The sequence below is a fragment of the Camellia sinensis genome, chromosome 1, assembly GCF_055761805.1.
Source record: "Camellia sinensis isolate YWXY chromosome 1, ASM5576180v1, whole genome shotgun sequence".
In the NCBI taxonomy this organism is placed as follows: domain Eukaryota; kingdom Viridiplantae; phylum Streptophyta; class Magnoliopsida; order Ericales; family Theaceae; genus Camellia; species Camellia sinensis.
In genome coordinates, this window is record NC_138961.1 from 59665863 (window position 1) to 59675195 (window position 9333).

The following is a 9333-nucleotide window of genomic DNA, read 5'->3' on the forward strand; positions in this document are numbered from 1 at the left end:
GAGAGTTGCCATGAAAAAAAGAAATGAGCCAAATTTCAATGTACAGAGACAATAACACCCTCGAATTCATAATCTTCCTCATTTAAAAAGTATAATCTAAAAATGGCAACCCTAACAGTCACCCCACTGTTGGAGATAAAAAGAATAACACTGAAAACAGAGGCAAAAAAAAACCAGAAAAACAGAGGCGAAGAAATATATAAAAACTGAACTGTTGGGTCCACTTATTCACACTTAAATGCTGAAGCAAATGTGCCTATATATAGGCTTACAACCAAAACAACCAAACAGATTTTTATGTACCACTAAGGCACTAACTTAGACCACTACAGCCACTAGCATAATATCAGCAACAACTACCCAATTGACTAAACAAACTCAGAAAAATATGGACACTACTAACAACCTGAAAAGACCAAGTCAGACTTTGAATCATTCTTCAACACTCCCCCTTGATTCAAAGTTGCAAACGCCAAGGAAAGCTCTGAAGTAGAAAAACTTTTCTTTTGATAAAGACTTCGTCAGTATATCAGCCAGCTGCTCATGAGTGGTACAGTACTTCAAAGTTACCTCCTCCTTCGCAACCAAATCACGAATGAAATGGAGACGCATATCTATATGTTTTGTTCTGCTATGAAATGCTGGATTTTTTGTCATAAAGATGGTTGCCTTGTTGTCACAAAAGATCTCCGTTGCTCCCTCTTGCCTTTGTTGAAGTTCAGCCAACATTCTTCTTAACCATATGGCTTGACAAGCTGCTGAAGTGGCTGCAACGTACTCAGCTTCTGAGGACGACAATGCTACTGTGGCTTGCTTCTTTGAGCTCCATGTGATTACTCCTGATCCAAGAGTAAAAACATTTGCTGAAATACTCCGCCTATCATCCAAAGAACTTGCCCAATCGCTGTCCGTGAACCCACATAATCTGAAATTAAAAACTTTTGAGTACCAAATCCCATAATCCATAGTTCCAGCGATGTAACGCAAGACCCGCTTCGCTGCTCCAAAATGAAGCTTTGAAGGATGTTGCATAAACCTGGAAATCATACCAACAGAAAATGCAATATCGGGTCGAGTGTGGGTTAGATAAATTAAACCACCAACCAAGCTTCTGAACCTGCTAGCATCAGCCATTTCTGCCCCATCTTCACACTGCAATTTTTCATTGATATTCATGGGTGTAGTTGCTGGTTTACAATTAAGCATGCCAAATTTATTAAGAAGATCCTTGGCATATTTTCTTTGGGAAATAAAAATCCCATCTTCTGCTTGTTGGACCTCAAGGCCAAGAAAATAATGCAGCAAACCCATATCAGACATTTCAAACTCATGCATCATACATGATTTAAACTCAGCCACAAGAGAACTAGAGGAGCTTGTATAAATGATATCATCAACATAAAGACAAATAATGATGAAATCATTTTTACCTTCCTTCTTCACGTAGAGAGTGGGCTCATTCTCACTTCTCAAGAATCCATTTTGCTGAAAGTATCCATCAATTTTGCTATACCATGCCCGAGGAGCCTGCTTTAATCCGTACAACGCCTTTCTCAACTTGTACACCTTTGTCTCTTTGCCTTCAATCATGAAACCTTCTGGTTGAGTTACATAAACTTCCTCTTGTAGATCTCCATTTAGAAAGGCTGACTTCACATCAAGTTGATAAACAGGCCATTGTAATTGTGCAGCCAATGCGAAAATAATTCTCACAGTTTCAAACCGAGCTACTAGAGAAAAAGTTTCTTCGAAATCAATGCCATGTTGCTGTGCGTATCCCTTCGCCACAAGCCGAGCTTTGTGCTTTTGTATACTTCCATCTGCACCAAATTTTGTCTTAAACACCCACTTCAAACCAATTGCATTTTTGCCTTCCGGCAAGTCCATTATCTCCCATGTTCTGTTCTTTTCAATTGCTGCCAATTCTTCCACCATTGCTCTTTGCCATTCTTCTTTTGTAGCTGCTTCTCCATAAGTCATAGGATCTGAAACAGTAAGAGCAAATTGGCAAGACTCATAAATGTCTCTCAAGGATCTAAACTTTCTGGGTGGTGTTTCATCCGAAGACTCTTCAAGAGTGGGTGAAAAGTCTCTCGTTGGTGAACTTGGTGATGCCATAGAGGAACCGGATGAACTTGTAGGAATTGGCACTTGACTTTTATTTGGAGAGATTCCAATGGACATAGGAACCTGTTGTTGCATTTTCTCATCACTTCCACGCCAATCCCAACTTGCATTTTCATCAAATACTACATCCCTTCTAATTAAAAACTTGCCACTAAGAGGGTTATATAATCTATATGCTTTGGATTGTGTACAGTAACCAATGAAAATACATTTTTCAGATTTTTCATCAAGTTTATGACGAAATTGAGAATTTACCAAAGCATAAGCAATACACCCAAAAACTCTTAAGTGACTTACAGATGGTTTTGTGCCACGCCAGGCTTCAACCGGAGTTCGATTCATGACTGCCCTTGTGGGAGAAAGATTCAATAAATAAACTGATGTTGCCACAGCTTCAGCCCAAAATCCGTTCGAAAGTCCCTTTGCTTGTAACATGCTTCTTGCCATCTCCACAACAGTTCGATTCTTCCGTTCGGCGACGCCATTTTGTTCTGGAGTGTAAGGAGTTGTCAACTCCCTTTGAATGCCATTTTCTTCACAAAAAAGATCAAAATCTTTGGATAAAAATTCTCCACCTCTATCAGTGCGAAGAACTTTGATGCAAAATCCACTTTGCTTTTCAACTTTAGCTTTGAAGTGTTTAAATTTCTCAAAGGCTTCGGATTTGTTTTCCAAAAAATAAACCCAACTCATGCGACTATAATCATCGGTAAATAGCAAGAAATAACGACTTCCACCAAAAGATTTAGTTTGCATAGGCCCACATAAATCAGCATGAATTAATTCGAGACACGTTGAAGCTCTCCAGGCCTTTCCAACTGGAAATGACTTTCTAGTTTGTTTCCCATAGATGCATCCTTCACATAATTCAATGGAACCAATTTTCGGTAGTCCAAAAACCATACCTTTTTCTTTTAGCAATTTCAGACCCTTGATGTTGAGATGCCCGTATCGCAAATGCCATAGCTTCGAGTCATCTTTTCCACTAGCGGCAAAGACAAAATTCTCCATGCTTGAAACTTCCAATGGGAACATTTTGTTTTGAGTCATGTTGATATTGATCAACGTATGGCCTGAGTGCTTGTCTCTAATAACACATGCATCATTATCAAATGAGATGGAATATCCAGCAGCCATTAATTGCCCAACACTTAGCAAATTATATCCTAAATCAGGTACAAATTGAACATTATGCAAGAGCTTTATGTTACCATGGGTAGTTTTAATGCTCACTGTACCTTTCCCTTCAACTTGCATTTCTTTGGCATTTCCCAGCTGCACCTTCAACTTCTGCGTCTCATCAAGCTCTTTGAACAAGGATTTCATCCCCGTCATATGATTCGAACAGCCGCTGTCTATGAACCACACATCGCTTGACGTATTGTTAGGATCAAAATGAGTCGTAAAAAGCTTACTACTTTCTTCATTTTCCGCTGCATAATTCACTTGCTGGTCTTTGTACCAACAATCAGCTTTTATATGACCATACCTCTTACAATGATAGCATTGAACACCATTCTTGTAGTTTCTTTGCTCACCGGACTGCCGTTGCCCATCGAAGCGACCTTTGCCTCTCTCGTTACCATGACCATACCCACGACCACGACCACGACCACGACCACGACCACGGAATCCTCCTCTTCCACGGCCTCTGCTTGTCGAACTGTCACCTTCTGCAGCTTTGGTGACTATGTCCTTCACTTGAAATGCCTTTTCTTCATTCTTTTCAAGTGATCGATTAATTCTTGTCTCATGTGCTTGCAAGGACCCCATCAGTTCATCAAAGGAAAAAACTGACAAATCCTTAGATTCTTCTATGGCAGCCACAACGTGATCAAACTTTGGAGTCAAGCTTCTCAGTACCTTTGCAACAACCGTTTCATCAGAAATCTTCTCGCCGTACGATCGCATTTGACTGACAATTGTCATGACCCGAGACAAAAAATCAGCAATTGATTCTCCATTCTTCATGTACAAGGTTTCAAAGTCACGCCGTAGTGATTGCAATTTCACCACGATAACTTTTGAATCACCTTGAAACTCCTTCTGCAGAGTTGACCAAGCTTGCTTCGATGTGGTTGCCGCTGCAATTCGTGAGAAGATGCTGTCATGAACGGCCTGCTGAATAATCACCAACGCCTTTGAATCTTTCTTCTTATTCTCCTTCAATCTTGTTTCTTCATCAGGATCTGCGTAGCCTTGTTCTACCAAATCCCAAAGATCTTGAGATTTGAATAGGGTCATCATTCGGATACTCCAGAATCCATAGCCTTCTCCCTTAAAGACAGGGATGAGTGGTTGTGCAGCACTCATTGCATTGCCGTTGCTGGCCATTGGTTTTTTCCTCTTAGGTGTTTCACTCAACTCACGTGTTTACCCTCTCTTCTCACTCTCTCAACAATGCTCTGATACCAAATTTGTTGGAGATAAAAAGAATAACACTGAAAACAGAGGCAAAAAAAAAACCAGAAAAACAGAGGCGAAGAAATATATAAAAACTGAACTGTTGGGTCCACTTATTCACACTTAAATGCTGAAGCAAATGTGCCTATATATAGGCTTACAACCAAAACAACCAAACAGATTTTTATGTACCACTAAGGCACTAACTTAGACCATTACAGCCACCAGCATAATATCAGCAACAACTACCCAATTGACTAAACAAACTTAGAAAAATATGGACACTACTAACAACCTGAAAAGACCAAGTCAGACTTTGAATCATTCTTCAACACCCACTGCCTCCGCAACAACAGTCACCCCACCTTCCCACCACCCAATCTCCCATCCTCCACCAACACTGCCTCTCCCACTTTCTTACAACTACCTCCTTACTAATATGTGGTTACGTTGTGTTAATAATAATATATGATTTATTCGGTTAATATGTGATTTAACTTAGAAATTATGTGTAAGAGGAGGAGAGAAAAAGAATATAAGAGAAAAGAAAGCAATGAGGGCATTAAGATCATTTTACACATACTGTTAACAAAGTTAGCATTGCATTTTGGTCCACTAGCACATCAGGTTCTTTGCATATATTTAAATGTCAAGGGCTGAAAAAGGAAAGGGAAAAAAAAAAAGAAGAAAAAAAGTGGCACTTTTTGAAGCAGGTCAAAAGATGCACGAAATAATATATAAGGATGAAAATTCTATCTCCAGGATGTTAAGCAACCTCAGTTGCAGAATTCACAGCATGACCAATCTGTTTGGAGTCTGTTAGATTAGTCAACACTAGTTAGTATTAACTATAGCAGTTGTAAAGTTGTTAGAACTATAGTTAATTGTAACTATAGTTAGGTAGAGTATATTAGTTTATAAATACTGTACATGATTAATAAAAGTGTGTGTAGATTGATTGAAACAATTAATAAAAAATCTGTTTTGACTCTTCTTCATTTTTTTGAATCTGCTTTATGAAATCTGCTTTATGGTATCAGAGCCCTAGCTCCAACGAGTATTGCTATTTCCTCTTCGAAGATCCTTAAAGCTTCTCTCACATGGCAGATTCATCTAGCTGTGCATCTCCATCACTTCCTTCCAATCTTACACTCCTTATATCAAATCTTAGTTCCTTTGTCACAGTAAAGTTAGATTCAACTAACTACATCATCTGGAAAAATCAGATGCAAAATATATTGCGAGCAACCAAATTGATCGGTTTTGTCGATGGATCCAATGATTGTCCATCATCTACTCTCAGCGATGCAAGCAACAAAGAAGTTTCTAATCCTGAGTATCTTCAATGGATGAATATCGATGCTCATCTTCTTAGCTGCATAACCGCTACTCTGTCTCCTGCAATTTTTTCCTCTGTTTTGCATTGCAAGACTAGCTATGAGGTATGGACTGTTCTTCAATCTCGGTTCACTTCTCTTTCTAGATCTCATGTTCATCAACTCAAGAACAAGATGAATCATCTCACTAAGAAAGGATTAAGCATGGATGCATATCTGACTGAGTTCAAAACCATAGCTGATCAGCTAGCTCTAGCATGTGCACCTGTTGATGATGAGGATATAGTTCTATTAATCTTGAATGGATTGCCGGCTGAGTATAATGCTTTTAAAACTTCCATCCGCACCAGATCTGATTCCCTATCTCTTGCAACTCTAAGTTCTTTACTTTGTTTTGAGGAGATTCATATTGAAGCTGCAAGCAAAAGTTCTCAAGCATCTGAAATTCCTTTTGCCTATACTGCAACTACCAGATCCTTTTCTCATAGAGGTGGTTCTAATGGTTCTACTAGAGGCTACAGAGGTAATTTCTCTAACCGAGGTGGAAGTCGTTATTTTAGAGGATCCAGCTCCCGTCGAGGAGGAAAAAATTTCCAGTCTCCACATCTACCGTTTCAGCAATCTCAGTCCAGTGCATCTTTTCAGAATTCTCCACCGTTCTCTAGTTGTTTGTCAGATCTGTGGCAAATACAATCATACAGCCTTAGAATGTTGGCATCGCATGGATCATAGTTTTCACACAACCTCTGGTACACCTAAAGCAGCATATGTAGCTTCTGCTTCTCCATCTCAATTTCAGTCCTCCTCTGCTCCTCCTACTTGGTATGTTGATTCTGCTGCCACCAGCCATATTATACCAATGACTTAAATCAGCTTTCTGATTATTAGCCTTATCAAGGCACTGATCAAGTCACAATCGGCGACGGTTCTTCTCTTCCTATACATCACATTGGTAATGGTTTGCTTCCAACTCCTTCTTTTCCACTTAAACTCCAAAAAGTTCTTCATGTTCCTCATATTTCTTCTTCTAATCTGTTATCTGTTCATAAACTAGCATCTGATAATAACTGTTCTGTTATCTTTGATACTGATAAGTTTGTTGTTCAGGACAAGGCTACCAAGAGCATTCTGTATAAAGGCCTTAATTCTCAGGGTCTTTATCATGCTCCTCAATCAGTTTCCATGTTCTCTTCATCTTCTCCACAGGCCTGTTTCAAGAGTACCAATTCTCCCACTGCTGCTTCTTCAACTGCTGCTTCTTTAACTGCTGCTTCTGCTCCAAATTGGCATCTCAGACTTGGACATCCTTCATCCACCAAACTTCATCACATTATTAACACTTTTCATTTGCCTTCTCACACTTCCTCTGGTTTATGTCCTCATTTTTGTGTCTCTAAGACACATAGGCTTCCTTTTAGTTTGTCCAATTCAACTGTTAATAAACCTTTAGCTCTCATTCATTCAGATGTTTGGGGCCCATTTTCTGCTTCTGTATCAGGCTACAAGTATTATGTTGTTTTCATTGATGATTTCAGCAAATTTACTTGGTTGTTTCCGCTTCATTACAAGAGTGAAGTATTTTCTAAATTTCTTGAATTCAAAGCTTTAGTTGAAACTCAATTTTCTACATCTCTTAAAATTCTTCGCAGTGACAATGGTGGTGAATACTTATCTACTGAATTTCAAAATTTTCTTAAACAAAAAGGTATTCTACATCATCTTACTTGTCCTCACACTCCTTCTCAAAATGGAGTGGCTGAGCGAAAACATAGACATCTCATTGAAACAACTATTGCTCTAATGCATCATGCCTCTTTGGCTTTAAATCTTTGGTTTGAGGCACTCGCTACAGCTGTCTTGCTAATTAACAGATTACCTACTGCTAAACTTCACAATCTTACTCCTTTTGAAATGTTGTTTAATAAACCTCCAGATTATTCTTTTCTAAGAATTTTTGGTTGCAGGTGTTATCCTTGGTTACGGCCCTACACTAACCACAAGCTTCAACCTAAGTCCATTCCATGTGTATTCATTGGTTATCATCCATTAGTGAAAGGGTATCGCTGTCTTGATCCCTCTACAGGTCATATCTATCTTTCTAGGCATGTTGTGTTTGATGAAACTTGTTTTCCTTTTTCATCTTGTTCTTCTTCTTCTTCTTCCCCAGTTCCATCAGTTACTCAATTACATTCTTTTTTCTGGCCCTCCACTTCTTCTTCTGTTTCTTCTTCTTTAAGCTCTCCTTCTTCTGTTTCTCCTTTCTCATCTGCACCTCCACTTGTTCCTCTTCTTGTTCCTAGTTCTGCTAATCCCCCTATTTCTTCTACTGATCTTTCTCTGTCTATTCCTAGTTCTACAGTTCCTTCCTCCTCTTATCCTATTCCTATATCTTCAATTTCTATTGATTTACCTCTCTCTGCTCCAGTTTCTACTCATCTTGCTCCTCATATCCGCTCCAACACTCATTCTATGGCCACTCGGTCCAAATCTACTTCTCTTTCTCCTACTACTCATCTGGCTGGTTTATCGCTGGAAAAAGAACTCTGATGGTTCCATTGCTCGTTATAAAGCCCGGTTAGTGGCTAAAGGTTATCTCCAGGAGGAGGGTATTGACTATCAAGAAACCTTTAGTCCTGTTGCAAAGCAGCCTACTATTCGCATTTTATTGTGTCTTGCCCTTCATTTTGGTTGGTCTATCAAACAATTGGATGTATCTAATGCTTTCTTGCATGGTGTCCTTCATGAGGAAGTTTATATGACTCAACCCTCCGGTTTTATTGATTCTTCTCATCCTCATAAGGTGTGTAAACTGCATAAAGCCTTGTATGGGCTTAAGCAAGCTCCTCGGGCATGGTTTTCTACATTCTCCACTTTTCTCTTATCCCAAGGTTTCATTGCTAGTCATTATGACTCTTCTTTGTTTATTAAGAAGACTACATCTGCTATCACCATTCTGCTTATATATGTTGATGATATTTTGCTAACTGGGAGTGATGGTTCTTATATTACCTCGTTGCTTGCTCAAATGCATCAAGTTTTTTCCATGAAAGAGTTGGGTTTTCTGAATTATTTCTTGGGCATCTCTGTTCACACTTCTGCTGCTGGTTTCTTTTTGCATCAATCTAAGTATACCACTGAGATATTAGCCAAAGCTGGGATGTCCCACTGCAAGCCCTATGCCTCTCCCATGGCTACTAAATCCTCCAGCTTCCCCAACTCTGATCTTCCATTTGCTCAGTCTGCTTTGTATTGCAGTATTGTTGGGGCTCTTCAATATCTGACCATTACTCGCCCCGACATTGCTTTTGCTGTCAACTCTGCCTGTCAACATATGTACGCTCCTTTGGTTAGTCATTTTAATGCTGTCAAACGCTTATTGCGTTATTTGAAAGGGACTCTTGCTAAGGGTCTTCAATTTCAGCCAGGCCCTCTTGTTCTCACTGCCTATTCGGATTCCGACAGGGCT